This window comes from Monodon monoceros, unplaced genomic scaffold, assembly GCF_005190385.1.
Source record: "Monodon monoceros isolate NGI ecotype Baffin Bay Population unplaced genomic scaffold, NGI_Narwhal_1 Super_Scaffold_22, whole genome shotgun sequence".
Lineage (NCBI taxonomy): Eukaryota > Metazoa > Chordata > Mammalia > Artiodactyla > Monodontidae > Monodon > Monodon monoceros.
In genome coordinates this window covers 124,609,686-124,634,592 of record NW_021703779.1, presented here as the reverse complement: position 1 = coordinate 124,634,592, position 24,907 = coordinate 124,609,686, and the positions used below count along the sequence as shown (strand labels likewise).

Here is a 24,907-nt window from a genome sequence, read left to right as displayed (position 1 = left end):
TGGGATAGGGAGGGTGGGAGGGAGGGAGACGCAAGAGGGAAGAGATACGGGGAACATATGTATATGTATAACAGATTCACTTTGTTATAAAGCAGAAACTAACACACCATTGTAAAGCAATTATACTCCAATAAAGATGTTAAAAAAAAAAAAAAAGTTGCTCTGACTGTAGGCCACCTCGGAGGCAAGAAATGAAAAAGATGTGTTAAGATGCGCTCAACCAAACCACCCTGCACCAAAGAGAAATGTTCATGCCCCAGCCATTTAGAGAACAGGAACAATCAATTCAACCTCTATACTTGCTCATCCCACATGAAGACAAACAATGAACTGCAAAAGTAGGAGTTTATTTCATCTTCATACATTTTTCTTTGAACAAGGGTTGCAAACTTTTTCTGTGAAGGGCCAGAGAGTAACTATTTTAGGCTTTGTGACAGCTACAGGCAATAGGGAAATACAGGGGTGTGGCTGTATTCCAGCACGATTTTATTTACAAAAACGGGCTGCCACCCTCTGCCTTAAACTATCAAAATAAAGTTATTTCCAAGTGAAATTTCTTCAGCCAAAGTAAATAATAATCATGTCCTTTATTAAAATCTTTTATATTGTTTTATTAATACTTCTACCAGCAGTCTATGTGCACTTTTTTTTTAACATCTTTATTGGAGTATAATTGCTTTACATTGTTGTGTTAGTTTCTGCTGTATAACAAAGTGAACCAGGTATATGTATACATATATCCCTATATCCCCTCCCTCTTGCGTCTTCCTCCCACTCTCCATATCCCACCCCTCTAGGTGGTCACAAAGCACAGAGCTGGTCTCCCTCTGCTATGCGGCTGCTTCCCACTAGCTAGCTATTTTACATTTGATAGTATATATAAGTCCATGCCACTCTCACTTTGTCCCAGCTGACCCTTCCCCCTCCCCGTCTCCTCAAGTCCATTCTCTACAGCTGCATCTTTATTCCTTTCCTGCCCCTAGATTCTTCAGAACCTTTTCTTTTTAGATTCCACATATATGTGTTAGCTTATGGTATTTGTTTTTCTCTTTCTGACTTACTTCACTCTGTATGACAGACTTTTAAACTAATATATAAGCCATTAACCCCACCATTCGTAGCTTATACCTCGTAAAATCGCACTATGACCAGCTGCAAAATTGTGTGACACAGTTGAAAAGAGGAAGGGAATCTGTATTCGGACCAGTTTGGCTTTCAAATCCCAATTTTGTCACTTGGTTAATAATAGTCATTCGACCTTGGACAGACTGCAGTTCTCTGTCTGTGAAGTGGGCATGATACTACCTACTTCATGGGGCGGTGATAAGTAACGTGTAAAATGCTGGCATGGCAGAGGGCAAAACAGAGGCACTCAAATACCAGGTCCCTTCCTCTTACAAGAGATGCTTTGAAGTCATTCCTCAAAGTGGCGCTGACACACTAGGCCGGATTTTCCATAAAATATACAATATCTAACACTGCCTAACCACTCTGCACACATTTTCTGAGATAAGCCACCTAATCTTGGCAAAGCTCTAGACAGCCTTAAAGCAGGTTATTCTCAAAGCATGCCTACTTCCATTAAAAAAAAAAAAAAAAAAGACAACACTCGACTCCTAGCCCAGGGAAACTTTCCATGGGATCCCTAACACGGAGATCTTGCCTCTTTGCCTTCTATTGTGACTCAAGGATATCGAAATACACTAGAGGTCTCAGAGTAGATCTAACTGTAGTTATTCCAAGAGTACCCCCTGTCAATGTAAGCGGCTTATTGCCCAAAAAGATACCTCCAACACATGTGTTAGAGCCCCCCCCCCTTTTTTTTTTTTTTTTGGCAGTACGCAGGCCTCTCACTGTTGTGGCCTCTCCCGTGGCGGAGCACAGGCTCCGGACGCGCAGGCTCAGCGGCCATGGCTCACGGGCCCAGCCGCTCCGCGGCATGTGGGATCTTCCCGGATCGGGGCACGAACCCGTGTCCCCTGCATCGGCAGGCGGACTCTCAACCACTGCGCCACCAGGGAAGCCCTGTTAGAGCCTCTTGATTTAACTCAGCCAAATCTAATCTCAGGGCTCAAGGGACATTGTTTTGATGACTCTTCTTTGGAAATTTTAAAATCTTAAACAGTATTTCATTTAGAAACTCACTCTTTGTATCATTTTGATATTTACTATTCACTTTAAAGATCACAATACACTTACTTCCACTTCTTTAAATGTTGCCAAGACCTTTTGGCTAAAAACACTATAATTCAGATTCAGTGAAGAATGCATTTTGAATGATTTTTTCCAGTGGTTAGTGATGGATTTGAGCTGATCCATTCAGCCTAGCCCTTGGTCCCCTCATGACAAATGGCACATCTTCAAGATAGCTGATTGGCTCCAGCGGCATGCGCTGTGGCCATGGAACAGGGTAACTTTAGAAATGCTTCGTAACTTAAAATTGGTATGCTAAAGCAACTATTAGAAAAGCCACCTACCAGCAGGTTTACTTTTTTTAATGTAAAAAGGCTACCTAGCAATTTTATATACACTTAGATCATTAAATTCACCAATGGATTTTGTAACCACCAAATACCTGCCAGTAAACAAAGTTTTAAAATAGGAACAAGATCAAGTTCCCCATCCACCTGCCAATTCCCAAACTCATGAGCCCAGCTGATCTGCTCCATGACAGAACTATTTTCCCCGGGGAGAAACTATTCCCCAAAAGCGTATTTTCAATTTATAAGTGAAAAGTACCTTCTTACACAGAAGTTAAAACGGTAATTGTTGGGCTTCCCTGGTGGCGCAGTGGTTGAGAGTCCGCCTGCCGATGCAGGGGACACGAGTTCGTGCCCCGGTCTGGGAAGATCCCACATGCCGCGGAGCGGCTGGGCCCGTGAGCCATGGCCGCTGAGCCTGCGCGTCCGGAGCCTGTGCTCCGCCACGGGAGAGGCCACAACAGTGAGAGGCCCGCGTACCGCAAAAAAAAAAAAAAAAAAAAAAGGTAATTGTTGAAGGTAAGAGTAAACACCTAAGAGCCACAGCTATAACAGTGAGGAAGGTGCTGGTTCAGAACATCGAACTTCCCACAGACCTTCCCAGACTGGGCATTACTAACGATGAAACCTCCAACTGGAATTAGCACTGCGGGGGGAAGGACTGGAAAGAAACTGAAGAGCAGATGCGCAGTTTCTAGAAAAACAAAGAGAGGAGAGAAGGTTGGAGATGAGCACCTGCCATTCAGCCCAATTCCTCCAGGCACGTTCACTGGGAGGAGAAGCAGGAGCTTCAAGACAGAGGAGGCTTCTGCCCGTGTACACACGCGCACATACAACGCACATGCTTCATTTCTCTGTATGTTGTAGAAATTTCTAACATTTCACTTCTCATGCTGTACTGCACTTACCTATGCATTGACATTTTATGTCTCTCTGTTAGATCAGAGCTTCCTAAGGCCAGGGGCTGGTTCCCACTGCGATGCCGTGCGGAGCAGCCTGGGCCCTCAGTTGATGAGGCAGTGAATACACTTCCACCCTCAGAAACCTGCGTGATCTTGGAGACAGCCTCTGGGCATTAAAGGTGCTCCAACCTCCCTCCCTAGGGCTGATCTTTGTGTTGATAACTCCCTCGCATACCTGTATCATTTTCTACATATGGATATATCCCCAAATAATGGTTTTGAACTTTTATACGTAGGAGGAATGGTTACACACTCTGCGGGCCCTTGCTCTTCTCACACGGCACTGCTGTAAGAGCCACGGATGTGGACGTGGGGCGCTGGGCCCTGCTCCTCTTCCCTGCTGCAGAGCGGTCCACCGTTCCACACGCTGCTTGCCATGCTCTCCTCAGCGGCCACGTGAACTGGCTGCAGACTCCGCTATTACGTTCCGAACAGCTTCTGGCACACGTGTCAGAACTGCGACGGCATTTGTGTGCCAGGTTTTCCAACACCTTTGTCTGACCTTGCAGGAAACATTTTTTTTTAATTTCAAAATATATGGAAAAGATGGATAATGGAAGAAAATGGAGGCAAATCAACCATTTGAGAGGAAATGAAATCCCTGGGTTGTCAACACTCTAATTCAAGCAGCAAAGGGGAAAAGGGCAAGATAATGGATGGGAGTCTGAGTTTCTTGGGGCTGCTGAAACAAAGTACCACACACTGGATGGCTTACAACAGAAATTTCTTCCCTCACAGTTCTGGAGGCTACAAGTTTGCAATCAGGACGTTGGCAGGGCCATGCTCCTGTGAAGGCTCTCGGGTAGGAACCTTCCTTGCCTCCCGCTAGCTTCTGCTGGTTGCTGGCATTCCTTGGCTTGCAGCTGCATCACTCCAAATCTCTGCCTCTGTTGTCACACGGTGTTGTCCCTGTGTGTCTCTGTCTCTTCACATGGTGTTCTCCTTTCTTATAAGGACACCAGCCATACTGGATTAAGGATCCACCCTACTCCAGTATGACCTCAACTAGTTATATCTGCAGTGACCCCATTTCCAAATAAGATGACATTCTGAGTTACAGGGGGCTAAGCCTACCAACATATCTTCTATGGGGACACAATCCAAAGCAGAGCAAGCAAGAGGTTAGCTTCAGAAATTAACAATCTACAAAAAGGTCGACATACGGTTACCAGAACAATTTAGCTTGTCAATCCATATATAAACATTCACTGAACACCTATTAAGTTAACCAGCACGGAAATATTAATATAGCTTCTTAGAAGAAATAATGAAATGACACCAGGCTAATCATTTCTGAGATACTCCTTACTCGACATATACAATTATTTAATCCTGTTTCCAAAGAGGTCAAATATTAGTCAACAAATGCGTACTAGGCAACTACTCTGGAGCATGGTGAGAAATTCTAAAAAAAAAAACTGAGATAGGTCTTCAAGGAGCTAGCAACGGAGTTGGGGAGCTGAATAAATATAAGACAAGTTAAACAGCAATAAAGACAACGAACAGGTGTAAGTTAAATAGACAATTAAAGCAAATTGGCTTCCATTTACTGATTTTCTGCTACGTGCTAGGCATTGTTCTAAGCACAGATGAACTCCTTCAATACTGCCAACAACCTCATAAGGCAACTACTAATACTCCTTCATATGAAAACACACAACCCTGAGAACAGGAAGGTTAAACATGTCCACTAAGAACTTTCGAAACTGGAATTCAAACCCAGGCAGTCTGGTTCTCTTACCCACTATACCCACTAACAGATGTCTGTTGCTCTAAATTCTCTAATTGATGATCAAATTAAAAAATGAAAACGTTATGCCTCCTACTTATACAGCTGAATAAAAAAATTTTTTTTTGGAATTCCATCTCTGTAATAAAATCTGGTCACAAATAAGAACACTAGACTTCATTTTAAATATGATTAACCAAATAGTGACTTTCCCCTCCAAATCCATGTCTGTGAGGCCCTGAGCCAGTATATTCCTTCTTGTTTGACTGCAGTAGTACTTTGTATTGTGGAAGAGTCTTTTCAAATTATATTAAAAAGGACAAAATTTAATAAGGGTTAAAAATGTCTATCAGAGCACATGTAGCTAGATGAGTTATTCTACAAAGTCGTCCCTTTTGATGGTGTGTACTTATTCCGGGGACACTGTCACTATGCAAAGTATTCTTCCAATTCTTTTGAAAATGCTTTTAGAGCTTAAAGCTAGATAAGACACCATCTCATGACTTTTACCATATCTCAATTTTTACACTTGATCTTAGCTAAAAGGCCGAGAAGCGATGCATATCTCAATTTTTAAACAAAAAACAATGCTTCCCATGAGTGCCCACTCTCTTTATTTAATAGATGGGCCTCAAAATGATTTGGGGCTGAAGGCAAATGCCAAGTCTTTACTCAGAGATTTGACTCCATTGAGGATATTTTGTAAAAGTTGTCACGGTCATGGTCTCCGAAGGCAATTCCAAAGAAGAGTTCCAAAAACTGGGCTGGAAAATTTTGATTTGGAGCTACCTGTCCCTTCTCTACATGGGCTAGAAGAAAAAGGAGCAGGTGAGGTTTTTGAATGTTGCCTAGGATCTCCCAATTGTTAAAAATGCTGGGCTTGATACTTCTTAATTAGTCCTAATTTACAAGAGCAGGTTGGCCTTGAGGGTTAACAGAGATCAGCAGCAGGACTCGTGGCCTGGGCAATAGGCACTTTGCCATAGTAGTTAAAGGAGTGTCTAAAGGGAATCTCCAAAGACTGGCTTCACTAGAAGCCTTGTAGTTTCAGAAAGAGACTTGCAGTGACCCACAGTATGGACAACGGTTATCTTCCTACTTGGGGCAGTTACCTATTATTCCAGCCACAAATACAAGTGGCCACCCATCCCTGCTACAGACACACACACACATGCACACACTTCAAGAACTTGGCACTATTAGCATGGAGGAAGCTTTCATAGATGTGGAAGAAATAATCAAAGAAAAAAAGGCAGAAATAAAAAAGGCAAGGAGATGAAGAGGAACCAAAACCGTGTCAAAAGAATGGCAAAGAAAGAAGATGAAGAAATTCCAGTACCATAACAATGACACATGAATCCGACACAGAATTGCCATGGCTTTTGAAGAAGCAATACAGTCGGCCCTCCATATCTACGGATGCAGAACCCAGAGATACAGAGGGCTGACTATGGCACTTGAGCATCCATGGATGCTGGTATCCACAACGGGTCCTGGAACCAATCCCTCATGGATACTGAGGGATGATTGTATATGCTGATCCATAGAAAAATAAAAGAATTCCCAAGCTCCAGATGGAAATTCTATTATCAACACTAGGAGGAAAAGCTGGGTAGTGGTGGTTGATAATAGTATGAATGTGGTGATATGTAGAGTCAACAGGGCTATTCATGAGGTATACTATCTTCCTGAAGATTATATCTGAGACATAGCTTCTACAAACATAATTCAACATCTAATACTGATTTTTTTTAAAAAATCTCAGCAAACTAGGAATAGATAAAGTAACCGATGGAAAACCTATAACTAACATCTACTTAATGGTGAAAGATGCAATGCTTTCCCACCAAGTGTGGGAATAAGGCAAGGACGGTTGGTCTTATGGCTTGCATTTGATATATTTTAGAGATCCTAGCAACTTTAACAAGACAAGAAAAAGAAATAAAGGACATAACATATTGAAAGGAAGACTTAAAATTGTATTTGCAGACAACATGGTCACTTGTGTAAAAAATCCTAAGAATACTAGAGAAAAACTAGTAGAACTAGTAAATAAATTTAGTAAGTCAGCATGATATACAATATCAACATAAAAATGTATTTGTATCATTAGCAATGGACAAATGAACACTGAAGTATAAAAATATCATCTGCATAATTTAGAAAATGAAATATTTAGGGATGCATTTAACAAAAATGTGTACAAGATCCATACACTGAAAACTGTAAAACACTGCTGAGAAAAATTAAAGACAACCTAAATACATGGAGAAACATATCATGCTCAAGGATCAGAACACTCAACATGGTTATGATGTCAATATTGATCCACAGATTCAATGCAATCTCTACCAAATCCCAGTAGGCTTTGTCATAGAAATGGACAAGATGATTCTGAAATTTATATGGAACCAAGAATAGCCAAAATAATCTTGCGGGGGGGAGGGGGGAATAAAAAAGAACAAAGTTGGAGTACTTCCACTACCCAATTTCCAAACTTACTATAATGCCTCAGTAATCAAGACTGTGTGGTTCTGGCATCCTAAGATTAGACATATAGATCAATGGAACAGAACAGACTGCAGAATTAGGCCCATCTTTTGGAGGTCCTAGCAATGGTTAATTGACTTCCAACAAAGGTAACAAGGTTATTCAATGGGAAAAGGACAGTCTTTTCCACAAATGATGCTGGAACAATTTGATGTCCATATGGAAGTAAGTGAATCTTGACCCTTACTTCACACAATATGCAAAATTAACTTGAAGTGAAGCACATAAGTACTAGTTTTATACTGTTGTATAAGAAACTTAATAGCTGTAAACAACACATGTTCATTATCTCACAGTTTGTGTGGGTCATGGGTCAGGAGTCTGGGCATGCCTTACCGGGATCCTCTGCTCAAGGTCTCAGAAAGCTGTATACTCAAGGGAAGGGATTACACAGGGTATGAACATGGGGGTGGGGGGCAGAAATCAGGGGTGCCACCCTAGGGTCTATCTGCCCAAATAGGTCTAAACAAAGAGCTAAAACTGCAAAAGTCTAGAGGGAGACACAGGGGGAATCTTTGTGAACTTAGGCAAAGTTTTTTTAGAGCACAAAAAGCATAAACCATAAGAGAAAAAAACCCAATAAACTGGACTTCATCAAAATTAAAAACCTTTGCTCTTTCAAAGGCACAGTTTAGAAAATGAAACTGTAAATCACAGTTCAGGTGAAAGTACTTGCAAATGACCTATCTAATAAAGGCCTGTATCCAAAATATCAATATATAAAGAACTGACAGACAATCCAATAAGAAACAGGCAAAAGATCTGAGCGGACACTTCATCAAAGGAGATATACAAATGCTCAACAAGCACAAGACATACTCACCATCATTAGTCATTAGGAACATGCACAATGAACTACCATTACACACCCACTGCAATGGCTACAATTTAACGGGACAGACAGTAACAAATGTTAGTGAGAACGTGGCCCAAGCAGAACTCTCATACTTCACTTTGCCAGTGGGATGGGAACACAAAATTGCACAGACACTGGAGAATAGCGTGACAGTTTCTTGTAAAGTTAAACATACACAAAGCATATGGCCCGGCAATGCCACACCTAAGTATTTACACAAGACAAATGAAAATATGAGTCCACACAAGGACTTGTAAGCAAATGTTCATAGCAGCTTTATTCATAATGGCCAAAAACTGAATTAACTCAAATGTTCCTCAACTAGCGCATGGACATATTGTTACAGCCAAACTATGGAATAGTACTTAGCAAAAGAAAGTCACCAACTGTTGATACATGATGAATGACAAAACATGGATGAATATAAAAAGCTTTACACTAAATGAAAGAAGCCAGCCACAAAATACTATCTATATAAACCTACCGTCAAATCACTTCAAAGAACTACTAGCATTCAGACCATATTCTCTGACCATCATGCAGTTAACTTAGAAATCGGTTTTTAAAATACCTAGAAAACATTTGTAAATTTAAAAATAAACTTCTAAACAACTCCATTGTGAATGAAATAATCACAATGGAAATCAGAATATATTAGAACTAAATAATAATAAAAATACTGTGTTTTGAAACATCCAAGCAGCAAAATAAATCCAAAGAAAGAGAAAATGAAGACAAAAAGATTTCAAGGGGGCTTCCCTGGTGGCGCAGTGGTTGACAGTCCGCCTGCCGATGCAGGGGACACGGGTTCGTGCCCCGGTCTGGGAGGATCCCACATGCCGCGGAGCGGCTGGGCCCGTGAGCCATCGCTGCTGAGCCTGCACGTCCGGAGCCTGTGCTCCGCAACGGGAGAGGCCACAGCAGTGAGAGGCCCGCGTACCGCAAAAAAAAAAAAAAAAAAAGATTTCAAGGGTATATTTTAAGTGAAGACAGCAAGAGGCTGGGACTTCCCTGGCGGTACAGTGGTTAAGAATCCACCTGCCAATGCAAGAGACATAGGTTCGAGCCCTGGTCCGGGAAGATCCCACATGCCGCGGAGCAACTAAGCCCATGCGCCGTAACTACTAAGCCTGCGCCCTAGAGCCTGCGGGCCACAACTACTGAGCCCGCGGGCCACAGCTACTGAAGCCCGCGCACCTAGAGCCCGTGCTCCACAAGAGAAGCCACCGCAATGAGAAGCCTGCGCACCGCAACAAAGAGGGGCCCCCCGCTCCCTGCAACTTGAGAAAGCCCGTGCACAGCAACGAACACCCAATGCAGCCAAAAATAAATAAATAAATTTATTTTAAAAAAAGAAAGCAAAAATAAATAAATAAAAAATAAAAAAAGAAAGCAAGAGGCTGAATGGTGTATGTAGTATGCTTTTTTGGTGTAAGAAAAGGAAGGAAATGCAGTAAGTGTGAAAGTGTGTGTGGGGCGCACGCACGTGCGCACTAGCTCAAATGTGCAAAAGAAGAAACACAGAAGAATGAACTAAAAACTAATAATATTGATTGGAGTGGCTGGAAGAAACAGCATGGCTGGCAGGAGACAGGAGTGAAAGTAAAGCTTTTCAGAATATACCTTGATAAAAATCTGACTTTCAAATCATATCATTTCATTAAAGTTAATCAAAAAGACGCTGGAGAATATAATTCTGCTCATTCCTTTCTACATAGTGACAAACCTCATAGTGCATAACCACAACTAGACAAACCTTTGGTAAGGCTCATCAAGAAAAAAGAGAGAAGGCACAAACAATACGAAGATTTAAGAATGAAAAGACAGACGTAAGTACAGATATGGCAGATATTAACTGGTAGTTTAAAACCTTCCCACACCAAAAGCACCAGGCACAGCTGGCTCTGGGGCAAGTTCTACTAAATATTCAAGGAACAAATAACTCCAGTTTTATACAATCTTCCAGAGACCAGAAAAAGGGAATGCTCTCACTCACTGTATAAGGCTAGCAAAACGATACTAAGCTAGACAAAGACAGTAGAGGAAAGTAAAATTAAAGCCCAATCTCACTCACAAATACAGATGTAAAGATCCTGGAGAAAATATTACCAAACAGACCCAGCAGTAAGAAACGCGTCCATGCCAGCAATGCAAAACCTGGTTAATTAACGCTACCAAGTTATATTAGAAAATCCCTTAAAATAGCCCATCGCATTAACAGGTTTAAAGGGTGAGGGACAAATCTCCATAAAGGCAGAAACGGGGGTTGATAAAACTCAACATCCATTTGCACCACCCCGCCCCCCAAAAAAGTGCACTAGAAATGCGCCTACGCAAACCCTAAAGTCAACATAATACTTTGTGGTGAAATATGGAAAACATCGCGCCTTCTTCAGTACAGATCCCAGGCCCCACCCCAAACCTCCTGAATCAGAAACTCCAGGCTAGCTGCCAGGGAACTTGGAGCTTGGGAACCGCCCTCAGGTGATTCTGGAGCGCAGGTTCCTCGGAGTCAGAGCTCGGGCCGCGGCTCCAGCATCCGCGTCCCCCGCGGGAGGAGGGCTCTCCGCCCGTCTCCGTCCCCGTCCTCCTGAGTCAGGATCTGCCCTTCAACCCCAAGTCCGGGTGGTTCTCGGCGCAGCAAAGCTGCGGACAGCTGCTCTCGAGCTGGGCGGCACGCCAGAATCACCCAGAGCACTTCTTTAAAATGCAGATGTCTGATCTCTTCCCTCCCACCCCATCAAATAAATCTGAATGTCTGGGTGGGGCTGGGGCAGCAGGTCGTTAAGGCTCCCCAGGTGATTCTAATGAGCAGCCAGCGTGGCCAACCGCGGGTCTGCAGGTCCGCAGCGCGCAAGGAAGCTTCCATTTCCGCCCTGAGCCAGAGGAGAGGCGTCCCTTGAGTCCTTTGAAGATGCCCCCGAGAAAGAAGCTTGCGTTCCACACGTCTACCGATGGCGATTTTTCAATACAGGTTAGCAAGCTGAAAGCCAGAGAAGAACTCTCTGAAACAAAGTTGTGAGGATTCAGATGAGATGTACGCGGTAGCACCGGGCAAAGGGCTCTGCGCCGATTACACCGAACGTTAACGCAAGTTACGACCCAGGCAGCAGAAGCTCTAGCTGCTCTTCGAGCATGGACAGCAAATCTGATGACATCATCAGCAAATCAAGGCCAAAATGCGTCTCTCAAAGCTATACTGTCCGACACTTGGAGCTACTAGTATGCGGAGCCTGAAATATGGCTAGTCCAAACAGGCGTGCTGTAGGTGTAAAATACCTGCCGGATTTCGACAACTTAGTGCAAGTAAGGGGAGGGGAACATCTCACTAATTATCATACCGATTGCATGTTGAAATGATAATATTTTGGACATACTGGGTTGAATAATATATATTATAAAAATTGATTTCATCTGTCTTTTTTAATGCGGCTACTAGGAAAAAAACGGGATTACACATGTGGCTTGAATTATTTTTCTAATGAACAGCCTGGTCCCAAAGGATCCCGAAGCCAGGATGTGAACTGCTACTTAGACCAACTTTCTCAAACTTTAATTTACATACAGATCACCTGGGGGTCTTGTTAGCCTGCAGATTCTGGTTGCGTAGGTCTACAGGGGCCTAAGATTCTGCATTTCTCCTAAGCTCCCAGGAGCAGAGGCATCAGAACAATTTTATCAACAAGGAAAAACTGTTTTGTGGCACAGACATGATGGGAAGCTCTGGAGAAAGGATCATATCATTTCAGAGTTGATAATAGTGAAGAAAGGAAATGGTGGCAGGGTTACATTCAGCCTCAACTTTAAAAAATCAGTTATTATGTCTCGCAGCAAGGGCTACAGAGAGGTGAGGGCCAGCTCTGACTGTCCTCCACCTGGGAGGGTGGCAGCGACTCCCACCGTCTCTGACAGATCCAGGAGCACCGACGTGTGCAAGAACATCTCAGGACCAGGAAGCTCAAAATGGAATCTGGATTGGGGGTTCTTCTATCCTGCCTGCCACACAACCAGTGTCAACGGCAGCACCCTCCTGGGGTCTCACTGAAACCGAGTGCAATCTTCCTTCTCACCGTGACGCACGGTTAGTACTGACAGGTCGCAGCTGGTCACTGCTGTGCAGGTACATTTCCTCTTCCAGTAAAACTGTTCGGGCGGATTCCTGGCCTGCTGGAATGAACCCTGACAGCTCAGTCCCCGCCTAAGTCGTCCCAGGGCCATAATGGAACTTGAGGGTCATACAAGGGCATTTCAAGCCACACCACCTGATGCTAAGAATCCCCTTTATGACCCACCTCCACCTCAAGAGCTCCTGTGAAGGTGAAAGTAGGACACCCTGGCGGAGCAGCCCGTTCCGTTGGAAGAGGCTCTGGGAAACACACAGCGCCTCCTCACAAAATGCCCAAGGACAAGATAGCAATATATAACAATTATCACAAGGTAAAGAAAGGGCAACACCGTGTCCCCGAGGTCTGTAGGCAAGGGAATACGAGCTGAATGCGTTACAAACAAGTTACTTCTATTTTTACTTTCAATTATTACCTTCAACTTCCCTTACCCCTTCCCACCCCCAAACATACCAACAAACCTAAACTCAAACTACTGGTGACAATAGTCTAAAAATCCAGAAGCTGGGAAGAAAAAGGTAGGAAAGCAACGTGTGGGACCTCTCGCCCCACTGGACTCAGTGCTTTCTTATTCATTTGCTAATTGACCATGGAAAGAAAGACTAAGCATGAGCTCCCTTGCATCTTGTACACTCATCCCGTACTCTGATCTCTAGACAGATAACAGAATTTGTTGAAATGAACACATCCCAACAATTCTAAACTATGCCCCCTTGTCCAGTTCAAGTCAAAGAACATTCACTAAATGTCCACTGCGTGTACAGGGCCATGTTAGGTTTCACCTGCCCAGGAAAAACGTCTTCAACCTCAGCCCTCTTTATTACAAGCTTGGAAGATGAAAAAAATTACTGCTGAAATACACAGGTGTTACATATCACAAGAGAGTCAAGGAAGAGCAATACTAAACATACATGAAATTTCAAAGCTACTTATGGAGTCATTTCAAGATCCCGAGGAACAAATTCAAGTAACAAGAAAGGAGCACTCGGCACCCATCCTGTTCGAACAGGGAAGGTGCTGTGGACCCGGAGAGCAATCAAGCCCCTGGATTTCTTCCCATCCCGCCCCCAGGAGTGGAGGAACTCGGCAGGGCCTCAAGCTGCATTGTGAAGCTAAGGTAAAGTGTTGATTTAAAAAAGGAAAGGCTTCCATTCTGAGACAGGAAAGGCAGGCAATATTCCCTGGTGCAGAGATCACCTCGTTATCGCCCTGGGATTGTTGGCTACACAGTACTATCATTTTAGGAATAAACAAAATGGAAGCTCCCAAAGTGTACCAATGGCTTCAGGTCTGAGAGAGGTAACAAAACACTTGCATATTTCAATGCTGACAGAAGCTGGGGGTGGGGGTCAGAGAGGCCACACCTACAGCTCGGGGGCAGATGGGCCAAGAACAGGAAGGATGCTGCCCTCTCACACCAGTTCTCCAAATAGCGACGGCTTATATAACGCACAGATGCAATAATAATAACGCCCACAGATGCAATAATAATAACGCTGTACAGTCTGCAAAGGACGTTGATGCACACTGGATTCTCTGAAGAGTTCTGGGAGCTTGGTGGTGCAGGCTGTCTTAGCTCTATCTTACAAATGGAGGAACCACCAGCAGCGAGGCGAAATGACTTGTCCAGTGTCATGGAGTTAAGAAGGGGCTTTCTACCACCTCCCACAGACACAAGGCTCCTTTACCACTCTTTGTTCCTCCGGGTAGAAATAGAAAGCACTAGTGCACGATGCCAATTTTCTAAAGAGATGCCTGCTACATTCTTAAAAAGAAAAGGATGCAACTCTCCTGGTGGTCCTGTGGATAAATCCGTTGTAAACATTTAACATGAGAAACCATCCTCTGACTACAGGATGGCAACTGGATCTCACTCGACTAACCCCAACTGGGTCTCCTGGTCCTCTCTGGCTCTCGAGGGAGAGGAACTGGAAGAAAGCCTCTCTTGCTCTATTCCTGTCTGTAGCAACAAACAAAATATGGGCTCGAGTAATTTCTGAGTCCAAACAGAAAGTTCTCTTTAGAGAACTTAGCCGTGCAGGAACTGTGTGAGCTGCTGCCAATGTCACCTGAAACTCAAAGCTCGGGTCAACAATGAAATGCAGGGAAATGTCTAGAAAATCATGCTTTACTGGATTTCCAAAAGTTTACTGGGACATGATTAGAATCTTTTTTTTTTCTTTAAAAGAAAGGAGTTCCATGTAGCTCAAGTCAATAACAGTTAACATTTCTTGAGTGCCTACTATGTGTAAGATGCTATTGTAAGCACCTAACATGCCTTATCACGCAGGCAGGCCAACAGCCCCGGGAGGAAGGTACTGTTGTTAGTATCTTCATTTTACAGATAAGGAAGCTGAGGCACAGAGGTATGGAACTCGCCCAAAGTTAGATAGGATTCAAACCCTGAGTAAACACCTTAAAGGTGAACGACGGCCCCTGTCCCCCCATCTGCCAAAAAGGAATAATGAACAGAGAAACTAGAAAAGAAAGAAAGCAGAACTTCAAAGAGGTCAGAAACAGGGAAGGGAAATTACTAGCGAGTAATGAAAACAACCTCTTATTCTTTGATAAAATTGAAAAAACTTTGGAAATAAGAAAAACTCTGGCCTTTTGAAATCCTTGGCCACCAGTTCAAAATGTCGCCTAAGCCTTGAAGAGGCTCCGCTTTTCTCCTTATTTTGGAGCCCCCAGTAAGCGCAAGAACCCCGTGTTCTTTCAGTGGTTTTTAAAGGAACTACATTCTGTTAACCCTCCTTTCATTTTGGAACAAAGAATATTGGCGTATTTTTTGGGTAACTTTAATGATTTTTCGGAACCTATAAAAATGAAAACATTTGCTCTGAAGCCACTGAACATACAGAAAAGGAAAGAACTGAAAAGGTACCAAGCAGATGAAACCCTATGGTAAGTTATCACTAATGCCATTTCATTGGCACTCTTCTGGGGAAGTTGGGTGCCTCTTGACTCTAGAGCTACTTTCCAATGGAACTAGTTTCTTTACAAAGCACACAACACAGGGAATGAGGATCCCTTCACATGATAGGTTCCCAGTACAAACCAATGTGTGGGAAGAGAAATCCTTGTGTCAGGTAGCTCACAGCCAGCAGACACTGGCATGGGATCAGCACCTAACCCTGACCTCAGTCAGCAGGGCCTTCCGTAGCTGGCGTGAGGTAGCTACTGAGACTGCGAGGGATTTGAAGGGCGCCTCCCTGGGTGTTTGAAACCACTTACTGTTTGCATGGGAGGGGGAAACGCAAGTAAAAATGAGGCTGTGACAAACTTATCATCCAAGAGGCAATGGCTGGAGAAATGATGACCCCGTAGGATCTCCCGGATTCAGACAGATTTACTTTTGGATTTGGCGATTTGCTTTAATGGAGCCGCCGCCGGCCATCTAACACTAGCGATGCTAAGTGATACCCAACCCCCGCTCAATCATGCTGGCCTGCTGCATGGTCATGTCAGAGTTTCAGAGCTCTATTCTTCCTCATAGCGCTCATCTCCGCCGGAAAATCTATCATTGTTTATTTTTTTACTGTCCGCTTCCCCACACAGAAGCTCTGTAAGGCAGGGACCTCGTCAGTGGTGCCGTCTGCTGTCTTCCCGGCACTCAGGACACTGCGGGCACAGCATGGGCATTCTGCGTTTAATGAATGAAACCACTGACAACTTAATAAATACAAGTTAGAATTTTAAGGTAAGGAGACCAATCGTAGAATAACCATACTAGACTCTAAAAGCCCCTACGGACGCTCTCCACTTTCAAGTACCTCGGGAAGCTGCTACACAGTGACAGGACCTCTGGTTTGAACCTACTCCATGCTGTGGAATCTCTCAAGGGTATATTGGGTTTTGTGAAACAGCCAAAAGTCATTCAGAGTCAAATCTGGTGAACAAGTGATCATGCCCAATATATATGTTGGATGAAAGGGAAAGCTGTCTATAAATGAACAAGCCCAAGAGTCTTATTTGGCTGGTAAACTGGTTTTGAAAGGTAATTCAAACGTGGTTTGGACGACAACAAAATCGCTGGCTCGGTCTCTAGACTCTACGGTGGACACTTTACAAGGAACAAAACTGAGCTGTGATAAAAACTACCCAGGCTACACAGATGCTGAGATGCCCCCAGAAACCTGACTTGTGATATTAGCTTTGCCTTTAAGTTGCCATTAAGTTGTCACATTAGTTAACCTCTCTGGGCCTTAGCTTCCCTAACGGGGAAACAATATAAACTTAAAGGTCCCAGTCAATTCTAATACGGCATGATTCCATTCTTGTGAAGGTCTACTATGTCTGTTTAAAAACCAGTCTCAATCCACTTCGCTTCACACTTTGCATGCGTCTATAAAGCCCGTGATATAGGTTTTTCAGCAGACTGATTTCATATTTGCTTAGGCAAAAACTAAAATTAGTTTTCACTTCCTGAGCGCAGCAAGACAGTTAAGGGAGGCAACCCGACAAAGGGCGCTTGCTCGTGCCTGTGCATACTTCCGACTGCGTATCAGGGAACTAACCGTTCCCTCCTCAGATCTTCCCTCAGCTGTTGCAAAAGCAGACAAACCTCCCGTGCATGGCACAGAAACACTGTCCAGGAGCGCCGATCGAGTCTTCGCGGACACTGCCGGGCTACGGCCCCTCCGCAGGACCCACGGGGGATGCGGCAGGCACCTGCCCCGCCCGGAGGGCCAGGGTGAAGACCAGCCGCGGCGCGTCGCCGGGGAGGCAGGGCGGCCGCTCGGCCCGCTCGCCGCCCTGGGACGGGGAAGGAAAGTCCGGGCAGCGGCCGCGACGCCCCCACTCCCCCAGCCTCCCGGCCCGATTCCTGTCCCTACCTTCGCCCGCCGCCGGCCCGGGACCTTGGGCGGGGAGAACGAGGGAAGCCGGAGGCACCTGCCTGCTGCTCCCGGCGGCCTCAGCCCTAGCCGGCCGGGACAGCGAAGGCACTCGGGCTAACCCCCCTCCCCCCGCCCACCTCCGCGGGTGCTGCGAGGCCCCGTGGGACTTGCCAGCCCCGGGAGTCCCAACTTCCTCCTCCCGGCCCCACCACCACCACAGGTCCCCGCAGCGCCCGGCTCGGAGCCAGACCAGCCGCGACCGCGCACCCACCTCGGGGTCCGGGCGCCACCGCCGTTGCCAGGCTGCTCGGCTCCCGGGCCCCGCTCCGCCCCCTCCAGGGCCCGCCCCCTGCGGCCTCCCCGCCCTCGGCCACCGCCCGCCGCCCTCCTCCGCGCGCCGGTTGGTGGGGGTGTGTCACGTGCCGGGGGCGGGGCGGGTAGAGGGCGCCGGCCAAGCCTGGGGAGCAGCCCCGAGAGGCGGGGCTCTTCGCCCTGGAGGCTGCTGGGAAACCTTGTTTCAGGGGCCCGGCGCGTGGAGACTGCTAGGAGTTGTAGTTCTAAATGCGGTGCCGGGAATGGGCGGGACCAAGATGCTAGGGACCACCCCTGTTAAGGGAAGTTGGACTAGGCGCCGAGCGGAGGCCGCTGGGAAGTGTAGTCCGAGAATTATTCTTTGCGTCTCACTGTTTTTCTCCAACAAGGGGGAAACCCAGAGGGAAAACTTCTCTAGATAAAACTTTAGCGGCTGTCGCTAAATTGAGCTATTTGGGGGCTCATAGGGTTGGCTGCGTGAAGTTGAGATACTGTAAGAGAAAAAAATTTCACTGACTCTGGTGTCCTTCATGCTACGTCAGCACCTTTACGAGAACTCTCTTGAGACTTAGTGAAAGGAAACATTTCAGGACAAAGTTCCTTCTACTTTTTTGAGGTTTGGGACAGGCGACTATTAACCCAGGAAAAAGAAAGGAAAAGAAAAAAAGACAATTTCAGGAAGATAATTCAGTGTGTAATTAGAAAAAAATGCTCATAGAATATCTGTAATTGTCCTTGTGCTACATTATAATTATACATAAGCAGCTCAGGTAAATGACGGTAAATAGGATTACTTTAACATGCCGTTTTTTGCCTCTTCTATTCTTAGTACTCCAGCATCTAAAAGCACGCTACCACTATATGTGTGTCTGTGTGTGTAAATAACCATATATCATTATATATATATACATACACACATATTAACGCTATTGAAGAGTCAAGATTCCTCATCTGAGTAACAAGGCCCTTCAGACGCGAACCCCACCTACTCTTCAGCCACTTCTCCCAATGTGCCTCTTCCCTCTCTCTTCACTCCAAGTTCTGGTCTAATCACAGGGAACTTCTTTCTATTCTCAGGATGCACCACTGTTCTTTCCTCCCTCCAGCCCCTTACGCTTGTTCTTCCTTTCTCCTGGATTGGCCAGACTCCTAGAAAGGAGCAGAATAGCACTTGCTCGGGGCCAGGCAGAATTAGAAGCTCCCCCCTCCCCCAGAGCCCTTCTCAGAGCACTGATGAGAAGTGCTTACCCTTCTTCCCTGTCAACTCCTCTCCCCAGACTGGGAACTTCTTTGAAGCACATTCACTTTTGTACACGATTTCAAAGAGTGCTCAGTAAAAGCTTCTTGATTGCATGCATTGCGTCAGTAACCGGATTCCCGAACCTGTGAGTCTTGGAGCAGAGGGAGAGAGGGACCTGTGGTTGGATGGAGGGAGGACGGCCGCTGGGTGGGCGGCCTTGCCTACCGTAGGCACTGCGTTCAAGGATGAGGCTGAAGCCCTTCGCTCAATGGGAGTGGGGGGCGAGGGGCAGGGCACAGAGCAAGGACACTCCTCGTCCTAAGGAGGTGGTTACTGAAGAAGATTTCTCCACCACCTCCAACCTGGGTCCAGCCCCGGCCCAGCCCAGCTCCAGAAGGAGGCAGCCCAAGCAGAAAGGGCCGGGAGAGAAGACCAGTCTTCTGGCCTGTGAAATGGAGGGCGAGACCCCTGCCCGCCTTCCTCACAGCGTAGGTGCGGGATCACAGGATCACGCAGGGAAGAGAAGTGAAAGCACTTGGAAAACTGTAAAGGCTGAAGCCTGCAGAGGAGTTCCCACCTTGCCCTTGGCGAACTGGCGGTAGCCTTGACCAAGTCCTGCTCTCCCTCAGGCTGGGGCTGCAGCTCACAGTTCAAAGTATATGTGTGAGTGTCTGTGTGTGTGTTGGGGGTTCTTCAGGCTTCCTCGTGTTTCACAGGTGCACACACACCTCAAATGCAGGGGCCTGTGGAGAGATGGCAGGCCTCCCAGTCAGGGGCTTCTGCACAACAGAGAGGGAACAGCAGGAGGCTTGACAGAGGCTGCTTCTCCGATAAGCTTTCTGGGTAGGGCATCCTGCACCCGTCCCCACCAATGGCCGCCTGCTTTTGCTAAGGCACAGACTAGAGGTGCCTCCTAGGTTCTGGGCTCCATCCTGTTCCCCAAGTTGGGGGAAGTAAAGCAGGCAGAACCAGGACGGGCCTACACCATTGGCCTGGCTAGTTATGCCCCTTCTCCCACCCTCAGCCTCCTGGCGGAGAAGCAGGCCTGAGAGAGGAAATGGCCTATTTCCTACTTCTCTCCCTCAGCACACTCACCCCAAGGGCCCTGGTGATGATACTCTGACCCCTGCGGTCCCCACCCCGCCTCGGCTTGATGCAGGCTGGGGGCTGCGATCACCTTATTCTACCAGGTTCCCTCTGTTGGGCCTGAAGTGGAGGAAGTTGAAGGAAAGGGAAGGGCGTCCCTATGAAGGAGAAAGCTGGAGACGGAAGTGGTCAGAAATGAAAACTTTTCGATGTAGCTACAGGGAACTGGGCTCTGGCAGAAAGTGCTTGGAATCAGGAAACCTGGATGCCAGTCCCAGCAATTCTATAGACAAGCTGTAAGCCTTGGGAATGTCACTTCACCTCTCTGATCGTTAGCTGCTTCCTCTGAAAAAAGGAGTCAAAGGCCACTTCCCAGGGTTGCTGTGTCCTGGCACAGCAGGGATAGAGGTGAGTGTGCGGTAGAGTGTCAAGGCAGCAGTGTGCCCAAGCTGCCAGGTGGCTGATGGGAATAGAGGTGGGAGAGGGTGGGGGCAGGCCCCTGGGCATTGGCACGAAGGCCCCTGGGCTCGTTCTAGCTCTTCCATTTGTTGGGTGTGTGACTTTGGGCAAGTACATCTCTCGGAACCTGGATTTCCTCATCTGTGAAATGGGGATATTAATATCTACTTCATAAGCTTGTGCAGAATAAACACATGAATGCCTACGACTAACTTCTGCTTCTAAAAGAACCGCAAAGTCCTTCTGCTGCCTCCTCCCCACCCCGCCCTTTATTTAAAAAGTAGCCTCAGCAGAATGGTGCAGCCACTTTGGAAAAGAGTTTGGCAGTGAATTATAAAGTTAAATGCACACACGACCAAGCAATACCACTCCTAGGTACTTATGTAAGACACAAGGAGACTTATGTTTCTAAAAAGACTTGTATTCAAATATTCATAGTAGCCTTTTAAAAATAATTGTCAACAAGGTAAGCATCTCAGATTCCCATCAGCTGATGAATGGCTAAACGGGGATAGGTCCACACAATGGAATACTACTCAGCAATAAAAAGGAAGAACCACTGAAACGTGCTACAACAGGAATGAATCTCAAAAATGTTATGCTAAGCAGAATACATAATATACAAAATGTTATATACTGTATGATTCCACGTATATTACATTTGGGGAAAGGCAAAACTATGCTGACAGAAAGCAGATTTGTGGGGCCAGAGGTATGGGAAGGGGATTGACTGCCAAGGGACAAAGAAGGGAGTTTGGGGGGTGATGGAGACATTCTGTACTTTGATTGTGATGGTGATTACGTGGCTGTACACCAATGCCCCAAACTTATTAAGCTCTAAACATAAAATAGGTGCATTTCATTGTAGAGAAATTATACTTCAGTAAAGTTGAGGTTTAAAGGGCGGGAGGAAGTAGCCTCAGTGAAGGTTCCTGAGGCTGCCCACAATTGTTCCTATGTTTCTGTTTGTTTGTTTGGTTGGTTGGTTGGTTGGTTGGTTGTTTATAAGGGGCCCAGGGCCTTGAAGTGTAGAGGGTGGTGATGCTTGCCCTACACATACCAAGGGTGTGCTGTAAGGCAAAAGCTTGGGTGGGGCTAAGGAATAGCCACCACCAGGAGAAGATGGTGGCCCAGCCCCGTGGGGCTGGGATGAGGAGTGCTTACCTGGATGGAGCATGACAATTGTGGGCCCCAGGGACAAGAAGTTTCCCCCTCCTTCTCTCTGGGAATTGCCAGTGACCTGTGGCGCACACGGAGGGACTCCAGGATACTGTGGGCGTCCACCCGGACCCTGTGTTTATCTGTAGACCAGGGTGCTGTTGCCCCCGTTTCCCTTCCAGTTCCCTGCGAAACTCAGTGTTGAGTCAGGGCCTCCTCGGAGGGGCCCCGCTGGTCAGCAGGGTCTATTTTCCCAGGTGCTGGGTGGAAGTCTGAGCCAAGGAATGGGACATGAAAACACACACAGAGAGAAACCCAGATTTCTTTGTCTCAGGGCCTCTTAGACACAGGGACCAGACATGAGGGGATTATTGTTATGACATCACAGTGTTTCCAAGGGCCACCTCCATTTGTCTCCCTCATCATCACTAGGCAAATAGAGGGTGTTCAGGGATGGCTTTGAGGTTTAGTCCACAAGCAGCCTGGTGAGAAAATTGCCCCAGGCCCCAGTCAGATCACACATCAAAACAAAGCCACTCGGAAGAAAGGCCAACCCACAAGATACCCTCCCTCTGCCCCCAATTATGAGTTTTATTTTAAAATCTCAGTTTCTTACACTAAAATTATTTTGAGGAAGTAAGCCCCATGAGGAACTATTTCATGATACATTCAAGTGTGTTTTATTCAAAACAGATTTTTAAAAAGAGCTTTATCTTTTTATTTAAAGGGGCTGGCCTGATTCACGTTGAGGTAAACAGTATGCTATTTTCAAACACTGAGAGATTTGGAGACCCAAGATTGAAACTGAACAAGAATGTATGAGAAGGGGAGAAATGAAAGGGGAAAAACATGAATCTCAGCAAATATTTGCTGAACCTGAATCAAATTTTGTTATTTAAGATTAATTAATCAAAAAGAATAAAATACTTAGGAATAAACTTAACCAAGGAGGTGAGAGACTTGTACACGGAAAACTACAAAACATTGCTGAAAAAATTAAAGGCAAATAAATGGAAAGACATCTGTGTTCATGGATTCAAAGATTTAATATTATTAAGATATCGGTAGTACCCAAAGCGATATACAGCCTTAATGCAATCTCTATCGAAATCCCAATGACATTTTATTTTTACAGAAGTAGAAAAATCCATCCTAAAATTCATATGGAATTTCAAGGGACCCCCGAATAGCCAAAACAATCTTGAAAAAGTAGAACGAAGTTGGAGGGCTCACAGTTCCTGATTTTAAAGCATACTACAAAGCTACAGTAATCAAAAGAGTGTAGTACTGGCATAAAGAGAGACATATAGACCAAGGGATAGAATAGAAAGCCCAGAAACAAATCCTCACATATAGGGTCAAATTATTATTAACAAGGTTGCCAAGACCATTCAGTAGGGAAAGGACAATCTTTTCAATAAATGGTGCAGGGAAAACTGGATATCCACAGGCAAAATAATGAAGTTGGACCCTTCTCTTACACCATACACAAAAATTAACTCAAAATGGATCAAAGGCTTAAATGTTAGAGTTAAAACTATAAAACTCTTAGAAGAAAACAGAGGGAAATTTTGACATGGACTTCTTAGATATGACACCCAAAGCACAGGCAACAAAAGTAAAAATAGATAAATTAGACTACATCAAAATTGAAAACGTCTGTGCATCAAAGGACACAATCAACAGAGTGAAAAGGTAACCTACGGTATGGGAGAAAGTTTTGCAAATTGCATATCTGGTGAAGGATTAATACCCTGAATGCATAAAGGACTCCTATAACTCAACAAGAAAAAATCAAATAACCCACTTAAAAAATGGGCAAAGGACTTGAATTGACATTTCTCCAAAGAAGATATACAGAAGGCCAAAGGCAAAGGAAAAGATGCTCGACATTGCTAATCATTAGGGAAATGCAAATCAAAACCGCAATGGGATACCACATCACACCCATTAGGCTACTATCAAAAACAAACAAACAAACAAAACCCCAGACAGTAACCAGTGTTGGGGAGGATGTGGAGGAATGGAAACCTTGGGCACCGTCAGTAGGAATGTAAAGTGGTGCAGCCACTATGGAAAAGTGTACGGTGGCTCCTTGAAAAGTTAAACATAGAATTGCTATATGATGCAGCAATTCCATTCTGGGTATCTACCCAAAAGAATTGAAAGCAGAGTTACAAAGAGATTTTTGTATACCCATGTTCGTAGCAACAATATTCACAATAGCCAGAAGGTGGAAGCAACTCAAGTGCCCATCCATGGATGAATGGACAAGCAAAATGTGGGCTACCCACACAATGGAATATTATTCAACCTTAAAAAGGAAAGAAATTCTGACACTTGCTACAACACGGATGAACCTTGAAAACATTATGCTAAGTGAAAGAAGTCAGGCCCAGAAGGACAAGTATTGTATGATTCCAGTTACAGTTATGTGAGGTACCTAGAGTAATCCAGTTCATAGTGACAGAGTTAAATGGCGATTACCAGGAGCTGGGGGGAGAGGGGTGTGGAGTTATTGATTAATGGGTACAGGGTTTCAGTTTTTCAAGATGAAGTTAGAACCCTTCACAATTGCACAACAATGTGAATGCACTTAACATTACTGAACTGTGCACTTACAAATGGTTGAATGGTAAATTTGATGCTTGTGAGTGTTACACCATTATTTTTTTAAAAGATTAATTAAGGCTCCACAGTAGTCTGAGCTAAGGGGACCAAAAACCTAGACTCGTTGACAAGGTCCTTCATGGTCCATTTCAGATGTGATTGTACACTGACAAGGTCAGCTTCCACCCAGGACTGGAGGTCCCGTGTCCTGCTTCAGAAACAAAGCCTCCCACAGGGAGCCAGAATTAACCAAGAGCCCCAGTCCCAGGCAACTAGAAGGATGAGGGAAGCAAGAACACAGGTCCTTTTCCAAAATAAATACTACCACCTCTTCTTTGTGTCACTGCCAAAAACTCACGGGACTTGTGGAGGGAGATCCTTTCCCAGAATGTCTTCTAGCCCCTTCCTCTCCACTCCGGAGGAAAAACACCAGGGAGAAGGCTGGGGTGTGCAGAGGAGCAGGGTGCAATGGAATTGCCCTAGAAGCGGCCTCCTGAGGGTCA

At 45.3% G+C, this 24,907-nt stretch overlaps 1 protein-coding gene across 2 annotated transcripts in view; it reads right to left on the bottom strand.

The window, feature by feature from the left end:
- The window catches only part of MTM1 (myotubularin 1), a 98,903-nt gene extending 81,058 nt beyond the window's left edge, over positions 1-17,845 (bottom strand). For both annotated transcript variants that reach the window (XM_029241538.1, XM_029241536.1), the window contains exon 1: positions 17,811-17,845. The gene's annotated coding sequence lies outside the window, so the exon portion shown is untranslated. The remainder of the gene's footprint in view (positions 1-17,810) is intronic.
- Positions 17,846-24,907: the final 7,062 nt, after the last annotated feature.